The 13705-nt window shown below is 35.5% G+C and overlaps 1 protein-coding gene across 2 annotated transcripts in view; it reads right to left on the bottom strand.

Moving 5' to 3' along the window:
* The window catches only part of LOC120418266 (uncharacterized), a 53401-nt gene extending 41769 nt beyond the window's left edge, over positions 1 to 11632 (bottom strand). Inside the window, exons 1-2 of one of the 2 annotated variants that reach the window (XM_039580585.2) lie at positions 11240 to 11632; positions 10816 to 10845 (exon numbers count right to left, since the gene is read on the bottom strand). The gene's annotated coding sequence lies outside the window, so the exon portion shown is untranslated. Of the gene's footprint in view, positions 1 to 10815; positions 10846 to 11236 lie in introns of both variants that reach the window. The other variant, XM_039580583.2, reaches the window with a different exon arrangement.
* Positions 11633 to 13705: the final 2073 nt, after the last annotated feature.

Below are 13705 nucleotides of genomic sequence, written 5' to 3'. Positions count from 1 at the left end.
CACACATCTTCGCTGCGGCAGCAGCAACAACAACAACTAACGGCGAAACAACAAAAAGCACCACCAAGCAACAACAATAACAATACGGGAACCCTCGCTCGCGTTGTGAGAAATTATTTTTTGTGTGGCACCAAAGAAAGTGGATCTTCTGCGCGTTGATTGTGAAAGCGGTTTCTATTGTTTAATTAGAGGACGATGTCCTGGAATAATTTCAGCAATCATTTGTGTTGATTTGCCGGCATTTTTTTCTTAAATTTTTGTTGTTGTGGGTTCTATCTTTTTGAGATTTACAAACTTTTAGCTTTAAAATTTAGATAATTAAGCCTAAAATTGTTTAAAATATGTTGAAGAAACTTAAAATCAAACTTTTAATTGCACGCTATTTATTATGAAGTTTTGTCCTGATGACACAAACAATCGTCAACATACTGCAGTTTAAATTCAATCAGCAGGAAAAATGTTAAATTTCATTTCACTGATAAAATTTGATCTCTTTTTGACTAAGGTCTAGTAGGTCAACCTAAAATTAGTATGGGAATGTAGGAAATTTAGTATGGGAAAAAGCATTCGATACTGTTTTGGAGTTTATCTTGACGGCAAATAACATAAAAGTGGGGAAACATACGTTTCATTAGAAAAAAAAATCTAACTCAAAGAATGTTTTTTCAAAATTGTAAAAATGTAGTGTTCAACTCGTTGCAAACCTTATTTTTAGGAACTCGTCTATCCATAAATGTACGACTCGTGTTAAAATTTGGTTTGACATGTTAAGTGTCCTTCCGAAAAATCCACAAATATTTGCACGAAAAAAATATTTGATGTTATTTGGAATGCTTGCGTTACTGTTGAATTTTAAGTCATTTCTGGTTGAACCCTTACATTCACGGATCGATCCTCGACACTTTTTGTAGTACGGATCACCCTAGTGTCAACGAGCTCACACACGAGCAAATGCTCAGAGACCCCTATAAACAGTTGCTGTGTGCCATTTTCAACTGAGCCATTGAAAATCTCCCCCTTTCTCTTCACTTTAGCATGTACTTAGAATATGAAAATCGGCTAGTAGCACGGAATGAAATTAAAACACATTACTCTCTTTCTCTCCAGCAGAGAACAACAGCGCCTCATTCATGCAGATTACACTTTTTCCTGATTTCATGTTGGTGTTGAGCTGGCATTATTGCGATTATCGCTACCGTCCCCCGACAGCAGAGAGACGAAAAAAAGTACTTCGAATAAATCTCTCTCCCAGGTTGGTCTCCATCAGCAGCAGCTCCACCGCCCAGACAGACAAGTGGAAGAGCATTTTTCGCAAATGGCTATGCAAGCGACGCGCGACGCAAATAGAAAGCAGTATAGAAAATAGCTGAACGAGGTAGATCAGCGATAGATGCGAAGGAGTGTGATTAAAATCCAATTGAAATCATCATGCATTTAGTACCACTTATGGAACTAGCTTTCGGGATATCAAAAGATGTTGACGAAATTGCTTGGTTGCAGAAAAGCTAAGAAAGTTAGGATTTAATGAATTCTCTGTATATTTTTTTTTAAGTCAGGTGTGACCTTAATGTCAGAAACGATTCTATCATAAAGGAAAACTTCAGTAATGTGTAAAGCTAGTGATTTTTCACGGCAGAAAAATTTAAATTTCGCGGCATGCCAATTACAATACGTTGAAGTTTCACGGTACCCTAAAATCTTCTTAAAATAAACCCAAAAAGTTGTTATTGTTGAACAGCGGTTCTCAACCTGACGTACATGTACCCCTGGAGATACAACGAGCGGTCTCAGGGGGTACCGGAAGACAAACCCTGTAATGGCGGACATTTGAAAAATATCCACAACTCATTTTTTAAACGAAGTGTTTAATTCTCGAGTTTTCGCAAATCGACTTCGGGACCATCCATAAACCACGTGGACACTTTTTTGGTAATCTTTTACCCTCCCTCCCCCTCGTGGACAATTGTCCATACAAAAAAAAACTTTTTTGTATGGATCGTGGACAATCACCATATACCCCCCCCCCCCCTAAAGTGTCCACGTGGTTTATGGATGGTCCCTTCTCATTGCACTGCATACAAAATGGGAGCTATTCATACACAAGTGCCATGAAATTTAAAAAAAAAACTGTCGGTATTATCTTGAGATTAGATTTTCTGATCATCAAACTTTGGCAAAGTTGTTAGTCAGGTTTGCATAGAAAAAAAATATATTTTTTTTCAATTTTTTTTTTGTTTTAGGTCGTTGTTATTTTTCCGGGACCGTGGTGTAGGGGTAAGCGTGATTGCCTCTCACCCAGTCGGCCTGGGTTCGATCCCAGACGGTCCCGGTGGCATTATTCGAGACGAGATTTGCCTGACCACGCCTTCCGTCGGAAGGGAAGTAAATGTTGGCCCCGGACTAACCTAAAGGTTAGGTCGTTAGCTCAATCCAGGTGTAGGAGTCGTCTCCCTGGGTCCTGCCTCGGTGGAGTCACTGGTAGGCAGTTGGACTAACAATCCAAAGGTCGTCAGTTCGAATCCCGGGGTGGATGGAAGCTAAGGTGTAAAAAGAGGTTTGCAATTGCCTCAACAATCAAGCCTTCGAACACCTAGTTTCGAGTAGGAATCTCGCAATCGAGAACGCCAAGGCAATGCTGTAGAGCGAATAATTTGATTTTTGATTGTTATTTTTCAAAGTTCAAAATTGGTCCGAAAAATCAGGGGGCAAAAAAATATTTTTTCAAAAAAATATCAAAATTTCAATGGAAATAGAAGTCTAATCAACTGAGAACAATCTAAGTCGCCCTTTTCTGCATTGATATTTAACATGTTTTAACATATTTTGAACTTTTATGAAATTACAATGTACAGCACTGCAAAAAACTTTTTTTTCTCGCAAAAATAAAATTTTGGTCAGTACTTAGAAATTTTGGAAATCAATGATTGCAAAACAACTGGACAGGTGTATGATGCATTTTAAAACGCTTTTTTTTCATTCAAATGTTGACACCGTGGCCTATTATTTAAATTTTTAAACTTTTTTTTATTTTTTTTATTCGACAACAGCGGTTCTCAACCTTATCTTGGCCAGTACCCCTTTTCGTTTTACTAAAGCTGCTGCTACCCCTTGGCCCTTAGTATTCATACATAAAATTTTTCGTCTAAAGAGTTTTATTAACATTTAAAATTTCAAGATATCTATCTTCTTATATTATCTATATATATATAAAAAATTTTGACGGTTTTGTTCGAACGCGAATCAGTTCAATACGGAGCGTCGGATCGAGGTGCTCTTTGTTGCGTTGAGTTCGTATAAGCCCAAGGAAGGTTTATACGCTAACTTATTGATACTTTGGCCACTCTGAGACCGATTCCGGAGAATCAGCAAATTGTATGGAAAAAGTTTCGTAAAATCAAATTTTGATCACAGGAGGCTCAATAAGCAAAAAAGCAAGAAACATCAGGAAACCTAAAAAGGGCAGGACGAAGTTTGCCGCGTTATGCTTGTATAAATATAAATAATTTTCATAATTTGAATTCATGTATTTTACTAAAAATATCAAATACAATTCATGTTCTTTTGATATAAGTCGTGGCCTGTACTTAAGCAATGAAAGAATGGACCAAAAATGTTTAAAAAAAGAAGTGATTTTTTTTAACTAACCTTTTTCTCAGGGTTAAAAAGGTTAGACTTTTTCTTCATTTCCCAAGTAACATTTTTTTCCAGGAGTTCTACAAGAGCTCTTCAAGATAGCTACAGCATAGCAGTTTGGACCGCGGTAGGATAAAATTCTCTTCAAAACTTCTTCAGGAGTTTGGAAGAGTACTTGAAGAGAGTTTTATCCTACCGCGGTCCAAACTGCTATGCTGTAGCTATCTTGAAGAGCTCTTGTAGAACTCCTGGAAAAAAATGCTACTTGGGTTATAAAATAATTGAAAACAATTATATGTAACTTGAAAACAAAGCACATCCTTACAATTTCATAAGTACTTTTTGATGGCAATTTTAATTAAAAAATCAAAAAAGAGTTTTGAAATCTTTAAGTATGAATTTTTGACAGAATAGTAAAAAAAATCGGTTGAAACCTTCCAATTTATTGCCATTTTCAGTAGATGAAATATCTATCGAAAATTCTCCAAATTAAAAAAAATAATTCGTATTTTTTACATTGAAAAAATGGTCTCAAGTCAAGCTAACTTTTCAGTAACATTCCTGTATTCTGTAATTATTCGACAACAGCGGTTCTCAACCTTATCTTGGCCAGTACCCCTTTTCGTTTTACTAAAGCTGCTGCTACCCCTTGGCCCTTAGTATTCATACATAACATTTTTCGTCTAAAGAGTTTTATTATCATTTTAAATTTCAAAATATCTATCTCTATATATATAAAAAATTTCGACGGTTTTGTTCGAACGCGAATCAGTTCAATACGGAGCGTCGGATTGAAATGTTCTTTGTTGCGTTGGGTTCGTATAAGCCCAAGGAAGGTTTATACGCTAACTTATTGACACTTTGGCCACTCTGGAACCGATTCCGGAGCATCGGCAAATTGTATGAAAAAGGTTACGTAAAATCAAATTTTGATCACAGGAGGCTGGATGAGCAAAAAACGTCAACCCGAGCAGACGGAAATAACTTGGGAAGGTCAGTTTTTGATATTGTGAGAAGATTGAAATATGTTATTGGGATGATCGGATTAGTTGTTAAAATAACAAAAATCAATAACAAAGATTTGTTCGAAGAATAACTTAAACTGTTATTATGTTGTTATTGCAATAACAAACAAATAACACAGAAGGAATCATGAAGGAATAACAAGATTTGTTATTTTGTGCGGAGAGGTGGAGCAGCATAATAACAAAAAATGTTATTGAACTGGTATGTCTCCATAACTAAAAAAGTTATTGTTTTGGTTTATTTGTAATTTGCAAATAAACCTGCAGTTGCCATAACTCCTCTGTACTAGTCAGGGCTGCAGAGTTGGGTACCTCCAAGCGACTTTGAATCCATACTTGAAGACAACTCCGACTCTGGATGCAGGATATGACGTCAACGACGACTTCAGCTCTCCAAAAATACCCGACTTCAGAGACTCCGACTCCAAGTAAAAGTTGCTGAAAATTTGCTGAATCCGATGCAGTCTCCGAGGTCTCACTCCAGCTCGAACTTCAACGTCAGCTCCGACTTCCTGGCTCTGTGAAAATAATAACAGTTTTTGTTATTCACACTTCAAAAATTCTCAATAAATAAATCAATTCCGTTAGGGAATCCCGGGCAGACGGTAATAACAAAATTCATGCCATTTCAATAACAAATACTGTTAAAATAACAGAAAGTGTTATGGAATCTTCTTGAAAAATCCATTTTTGCATAAGGGTTTAATAACAGTTTATGTTATCATAACAAGATTTGTTATTGGTCTGATATTGTTTGGAAGCCAAAACAACTTGGGAATAACATTTTTTGTTATGGAAGAATAACTCCAACTGTTATTGGGATGATCGGATTAGTTGTTAAAATAACAAAAAAATAATAACAAAGATTTGTTCGAAGAATAACGAAAAATGTTATTGGTCTGTTATTACAATAACAATCCAATAACAAAAAAAATCATAACGACGAATAACAAATCTTGTTATAAATAACATAAAATGTTATTGGCCTAGTATTTTCAAATATCAAAAAATGTTATTCCTAAGTTATTACCGTCTGCTCGGGATATAACAAAATTTAAAAAAAAATTAACTCTCAAAAGTTAATTTTATCGGATTAATTTTAACTTGAAACCCCATTTCATGGTGAAATAAATGACCCCGATGAAATTGGTCAAAATTATTTCATAGTTCTAGCCAATTTTAGCAAAGTCCCTAAGGGGGTATATCAAATAATTAAAAAAAATCAACTTTCAAAATTTCAACTTTTCAGAATAATTTTAGCTTAAGGGCACCATTTCATGGCCAAAATAATGACCCCGACGAAATTAGTCAAAATTATCCCATAGTTCTAACCATTTTAAACAAAGTCCTTTAGGGGGTATATCAAATAATTAAAAAAATCAACTTTTAAAATTTCAACTTTTTAGAATAATTTTAGCTTAAGGACCCCATTTCTTGGCCAAAATAATGACCCAGACGAAATTGGTCAAAATTATTTCATAGTTCTAGCCAATTTTAGTAAAATCCCTTAGGGGGTATATCAAATAATTAAAAATATCAACTTTCAAAATTTCAACTTTTTAGAATAATTTTAGCTTAAGGACCCCATTTCATGGCCAAAATAATGACCCCGACGAAATTGGTCAAAATTATCCCATAGTTCTAACCATTTTAAACAAAGTCCTTTAGGGGGTATATCAAATAATTAAAAAAATCAACTTTCAAAATTTCAACTTTTTAAAATAATTTTAGCTTAAGGACCCCATTTCATGGCCAAGATAATGACCCCGACGAAATTAGACAAAATTATCCCAAAGATCTAAACATATTTAACAAAAGAAAAAATAATAACAGATTGTGTTATGGAAACTTTTCCATTTGTGCGATTTATGGTAATTTTATTCCTAAGTCAGTATACCGAACGAATAACAAATTTTGTTATTAGGAGATTTTTTGAAATGTATAACATTTCCTCTTATTAGCGTGTTATTAAACATTTTCAATATAATATCACTTCAATACCAAATTTTGTTATTTTATCAGAAACTGTTATTATTTGTTCTTCTTTATGTTGAACTTCAGGATAAAATAATAACACTTTTTGTTATTTTAACAGGATTTGTTATTGAAATATTATTGATTTTGTTATTACCGTCTGCCCGGGAACAAACGAAAAAAGGCAGAACGAAGTTTGCCGGGTTAGGCTTGTTTATTATAAGAAATTTTAAATCGAATCAGTTTTTTCTTCAAATGGATCTTTATAAAAAGTTGCATTAAAATTTGTTACTGAAAATATTTGGGTGACAATGTGATTCAGAATTTCAGATTGAATATGTGCGAATTTAATTTTATTACGTGAAGTGGATCTCAACAAAAATGCGTTTAATGTTTTATTCGAAAATCCCCAATTAGGGTGGTACAAATTTTATTTAAAGTTTTTGTATCCCCCCATTCAAAGTTGGCCTGAAAAATCAGGGGGCAAACATTTTTTTTCAAAAAACTTCAAAATTGCAATGGTAATATAAGTGCAATCAGCTGAAATTGATTTAAAATGCATTTTTTTTTTGAAAACTAATGATTTCAAAACAACTGAACTAGTGTAAAATGCATTTTAAAACACTTTTTGCATTCAAATGTTGAGACTATGGCTTGTTATTTAATTTTTTCTATTTTTTTGCCCCACCCCTCGATCCCGGCCAGAGCCGAGTGACAAAAACATTGAAAAATATTTGCATCGGCTTTACTTTGTTTGAAGTTTACAAGATAAAATGTTGGTAAAAATTCATAAGAAAAAGATTTGTCATTTGTCTTTTTCGGCGAAAAAAAAATCTCTTTGATACTTTGATATTTCGAAAACTAATGATTGCAAAACAACTGGACAGGTGTAAAATGCATTTTAAAACACTTTTTTCATTCTAATATTGAAATTATGGGTTGTCATTTAAATTTTTATATTTTTTATTTTTACGTTATTTAGCACTTCCGAGTCCTTGTCAAATGGACAAAGACCCAGCACGTATATATTTTGTAGTAGTAGTATTCCTAATTCTACCAATCCAAAGGAAGGGGGATCGAACCCCGGTTCGAGCGACTTTGATGTTTCGTTCATGTTTAGAGTTTCAAAAATTCATATTTCCTGATCTTTCTCGTTTGGAGCAGATGGGAATCGAACCCAGGATCATTCGCTTACAAAGCGAACACCGTAACCAGTCAGTCACGGCTGCTCCATATTTCCAATTGGAAGTTTCTCACCCGAAAAGCAGCATCATCCGTCAAACCGGCAGCGATTACATTCACTATTTCGTCACGAATCCGGCGACTTTTCGAGCCGCCTGTATTTTGAGCCGATCAGAAATCGAGCCGCCAATCTCAGCAAACGTTGCCTACTCCCGCCCCCTTCACTCACTACTCAATTCCTTCAACATTTTCCTCAGCAATTTTCACAACTTTACAACAATAAAAATCCACCCATTTTTCTCTTGAAGGAAATTTCTGACCAAAATTTAACAAATGGCTTCAAAAAACTCCGTTCGGTGACCGAGATTTCTCATCAAAGTGTCACTTCTTCACAACACCCAAATCACATCCAATTTAATAAGATATTTCATCTACTGAAAATGGCAATAAATTTGAAGGTTTCTACCCATTTTGAAATATTTTTTTTTTTGAAACTGTCAAAAATTCATACTTAAAGATTTCAAAACCCTTTTTTGATTTTTAATTTAAAATTGCCATCAAAAAGTACTTATGAAATTGTAATGATGTGCTTTGTTTTCAAGTTACTTATAATTGTTTTCAATCTATATATATAAAAAATTTCGACGGGTTTGTTCGAACGCGAATCAGTTCAACACGGAGCGTCGGATCGAGGTGCTCTTTATTGCGTTGGGTTCGTATAAGTTCAAGGAAGGTTCTTACGCTAACCAATTGACACTTTGGCCACTCTTGAACCGATTCCGGAGCATCGGCAAATTGTATGGAGAATGTTACGTATAATCATATTTTGATCACAGGAGGCTGAATAATAAAAAAATAAAAAAACGTAAACAAGCGAAAAAAAGGCAGAACGAAGTTTGACGGGTAAGGCTTGTTATTTTATAAATGAAGAAAAAGTCTGACCTTTTTAACCCTTAGAAAAAGGTTAGTTAAATAAATTTTGCTTCTTTTTCTAAACATTTTTGGTCCATTCTTTCATTGCTTAAGTACAGGCCACGACTTATATCAAAAGAACTTGAATTGTAATCTTTGATATTTTTAGTAAAATATATGAATTCAATTTATGGAAATTATTAATATTTATATTTACGTAACACTAAAAAAAAGGATCAACAGTTTCAAAGACATCAATAATAAAAAAAAAACATTTCTCAATCCACCATTAGGTGGTTGGTGCCTTCCTCACATTTACAAAGTAATAATGAAAATAAGTTTATGAAAAAAATATACCTGCTACAGACTTTTGCAGAAAAAATGCAGACTCTCATTTGAAGCAATGTGGCAACCGGGCGTTTTGCATCTGGCGCGACTTTCGCACGTAAACAAAAAGAGCCGGCTTTTTGATACAAAAATCTTTTTCTTAGCATAACTTTTTAAATACATTACTAAACAGAATAAATTTTAAAAGCAGTCATATTAAGACAAACCCGCCCAAAATCGATTCAGCCAGTTTCGAGATATGCGTGTGGAAAGAAATTCATGTCTACACACAACCCCACAGACATTTGCTCAGAAAATGATTCTGAGTCGATATGTATACGTGAAGGTATATCTAAGAGGTGTATTTCGGAAGTTCAATTTTCGAGTGATCTTATATCCTTTCCTCAGCGAGGAAGGCAAAAATGTAAAAACCATAAAACGGAGCTATTTTTTTTCGTTTTTTTTTTCATTTTAGCTATTAAAAAAATAAATCTTAGTAATTCGTATGTCTATCACTACAACCAGCTACCTTAAATTTGAACACATATAAAATAAAATAAAACAATGAAAAACAAAAATTATTTTCTATGCAAACCTGACTAACAACTATGCCAAAGTTTGGTGGTCAGAAAATCTAATCTCATGATAATACCGACAGATTTTCGAAAAATTTCATGACACTTGTGTATGAATAGCCCCCATTTTGTAAGCAGAAAGCAATTTTACAAGTCAAAAAGTGCAATGAGAAGTCGATTTGCGAAAACTCGAGAACCAAACACTTCATTTAAAAAATGTGTTGTGGATATTTTTCAAATGTATGCCATTACAGGGTTTGTCTTCCAATACCCCCTGAGACCGCTCGTGGTACCTACAGAGGTACATGTACCCCAGGTTGACAACCGCTGCGTTACGTAATAAAAGAACGCTCTCAAAGAAAGGTAGATTTCTTTTTGATAGGCATGTGCTAAAAAAGTGCGATCTCTTCATAACTACAACACTTAAACAGAATTTTAAATCAAACTTCATTCGGCGTCATATAATTGCTGTAGAAACTTCTCCAAAACATAAGAGAAAATACAAACAACAGAGTACAGATGCAGACCTCGAGAGGAGAATTATTCTCATCTGCCATTCGTAACTACGCAAAACGAAACCAAACGCAGAGAAGAAAACACAACCTGAATGAAAATGTGCAACGAAAAAAAAAAGTGCAGAGATGCAGCACAACGAAGATGCAAGAACAAGAAGTATGCTGCTCCACATACAAAGCGACCTCGTCCGAACACGAACAACACTCTCAATACACACAGGCACACACGATCGGAAAAGTAAGCACCGTTCAGGCAAAGTTGCTTAGCCGCAACTCTCTTTCCCTTATGTTTGGGAAAGGCTTTAGCATTCACGGCTACCACTACGCAAGTGCTGGGAAAACCGTCTGCAGCGAAGCACTGAAAAGCCGGCCCTTAAATACGGACATCTCAGCTGGCGGCGCTAACAGATCGGCGCTGCCAACCTTTCAAAAAAATCACATACGCGAAGCAGCAGCAGCAGGGCTACCAACGGTGACGAGTGAAAACTTCTCGGCCTACCATGACTCTCCTCCAATACAATGAAATACAGCTCTGGCACTGGTTGTTGTGGTCTACTAAAAGCATGACTACTATTGGGGTACATGGAGGCATTTTAATGACATGACACACGACGACTATGTGGTATATAAGCACGATGAATTGCGATACACTCTAGCCATCGAAGAGCTTACCTACACAGCCGAAAGGAAACGGGGAAGCGAGAAGAATAACAACAAGAATCATAATAAAACTTTTGAGAAAATATAATAAAAGGAAAACGCGACTTTGGGGGTTCGAAGTTACATAATGAAAGCTACTAACTAGGATTGCGATCCTAGTATTGACCTACAAATAAATAATCAATAAGACCTCTTACGTGGTACGCGTTTCTTTCGATGTACTAAAGGATTCAAGGGCAATCGGGGAAAATGAAGACTAAAAAGGAAATGTTGCAGGTTAGGAAAGTCCTACCCCATTTTCCTTTTCGGTCGAGTTGGTTGGCTTAGTGTTTGTGTTTGTTGTTATCAAATCGCTGGTGGATATCAGTACTCAATTCATTAACCTGTTATTCTATTGGGTTGTCTAGGTTTGAACTAAGGAAGTTTTACATACCGATATATTTCAGCTATGTACAAAAGGTGCTGCTAACTGGCCACTGTTGCTGGTGCCGCGGATGGCCCAAAACACTCTCTCACACCCTAAGCCACCGCGCGACGCGATCGTCTCTCACCGCACTCTCTCTCCCGACGTGCTCAACTCGGCACACTTGGCTTATGTACATGCAAACAACGCACGGCACATGTACATAAGAAAAAATCCCATCGCCGTCAGCACAAACTCCGAGAGCCAACTTTTCGAAAATAAAACGTCCAACTAGCGAACAGGCGAATCGCGAAAACAAGCAATACGGCCGTATCCGTTCGAAACCGTAATTTGTACTACAAAATCCATCCAACAAAACGGACGATTTTGTGCTGCAACAGAGCGAGATCTCTACACCAACAGAACGCTCATTTAACACTACGCTAATGCTGCCGAGCGAAATTTGTATTAAAGTGACGTTTTCACATTTTCCTCGTGTGGTGTGTGTGAGGGGTTCGGCACGCGAGAGAAAAAGAGAGAAACCACTGATACCAGCAAAAATGGCTTGTGCCGTTTGCTTGTGTTTGTATGTTTGTATTTTCATTTTGACACTGCCACAGAGGCGGAAGACGCGTTTAGCAGTACAGCCACCAGCCGTAATCGAAAAGGATAACGAGGGAGAAGCTCCCCCTCAAAGCCTTTGTTGTTTGTTGTTCTAGTTCTGATTCCCGATTCGGGCTATCTATGATTGCCTAATGTTAAAAAATTATAATAGCAAAAACAAGCTTTTTCTCTATTTAAATGCTTTTTAAAATATCTTTCAATTGTCGTATTGTTGCACAAAATCAACAAGACAAAAGAAGAAACTTTGAGGTTTCATATTTTTAAGTCAAAACGAGAACTTTTGGAAATTAGCATAATTCACGATAGTTATGTGTTGCAGACGAAACATAGGACGAAAGCAAGCTATCTGTCGAGTTCAGAAATGGATTTTTAGTGACAGGGAGTTTGGTAGGAACGAATAAAAACAAAAAGAAGTTTTTTATTCGAGGCAAGCTACCCATTTCACCTCATTTTTTTTTTATTAATTCTTGACTTTTTTTTGATAAGGTCCTATAAACAAATGTAAACATTGAGTGTATCCCTTTCACACCTTATGTCAATGTCCATCGGAGTAAGCGGGATACACTCAATGTTTACATTTGTTTATAGGACCTTATCAAAAAAAAGTCAAGAATTGTTGTTAACAGCTTTGTTGCTATTGAAGCTTCTGAGAAATCCAAGTTTAATATTAAAATTAAAAAAAAGGTTTTATCTGAACGTCTTCACGTACCTCTAGTAAAACTAGTTGTTCTTAAAGTAGCGCTACACTTTCCAATAGTGGCTATTAGAGATTTTCATGAGTTTGACAGATAAATAAACAGGCGACTGAAAAGCTGATCAGAAAAAAATGCTCGATTAGTTGAATTTTGGAATGTTGAAAATTCGGTAGGTTGAATATTAGGACCTCTTTTTTGAGTAATATTACCTAAAAAATGTATAAAAATGTGAACCTGATGATGATCATAAAATTGCTCGCATTTTCGTAGAACTTCATCAACATCCGAGATTGGTTTGACTTTTTCCCATAGCTTATGCAAATTGGGCCGTTGCAAATATTGTTTGAAGTTTATGTCCCTCGACTCTGGTCGGGGTCGAGGGGGGGGGGGGGCGGGGGGGGCAAAAAAAAATGAAAAATTAAATAACAAGCCATGGTCTCAACATTTGAATGAAAAAGTGTTTTAAAATGCATTTCACACCTGCCTAGTTGTTTTGCATTCATTAGTTTTCAAAGTATCCAAGTATTGAAAAGATTTTTTTTTTGTTTCGCCGCAAAAAAACTTTTTGCGGTGCTGTACATTGGAATTCCACAAAAATTTAAAATATTTTTGATCGATCCCAGACATGCTAAATATGATTTTAAACGCAGGAAAATGCATTTCTAATTGTTTTCAGTTGGTTAGACTTCTATTTCCTTTAAAATTTTGAAGTTTTTTAAAAAAATATTGTTTTGCCCCCTGATTTTTCGAACCGATTTTGAAGGTGGGGGGGGTGGGGTGGGTGACATAAACTTTGAAAAATATTTGCAACGGCCTTACTATTAAAAATATTTTTTTAACACTCAAATATCTTTTCGCAACAGCCTCCAACATTCTTACTCCCATAGGTGAAAAGTTAGGGAGTTTCATCCAAATCGGAGCACCTCGATACGACCTCTAGGACAAACCGAACAAAATCTACTAATACTGCCTCTTAATAATAATTCCAAAAATGTATATCATGACGGGTTTTCTTACAAAAACCACTCTTTAATAATCGAGCGCAATTATTTTGATCATCATCCAACAACACACACAGACATTTGCTCAGAATGTGATTCTGAGTCGATATCTAGACTTTTTTACGGTTACTTCTGGGATTATTTCGATATTGTTGAGTTTTAAAGCGTACAAATATATA

Source organism: Culex pipiens, chromosome 3 (assembly GCF_016801865.2).
Source record: "Culex pipiens pallens isolate TS chromosome 3, TS_CPP_V2, whole genome shotgun sequence".
In the NCBI taxonomy this organism is placed as follows: Eukaryota; Metazoa; Arthropoda; class Insecta; order Diptera; family Culicidae; genus Culex; species Culex pipiens.
The sequence above is the reverse complement of the archived record's forward strand: the minus strand, read 5'-3'. Positions and strand labels throughout refer to the sequence as shown.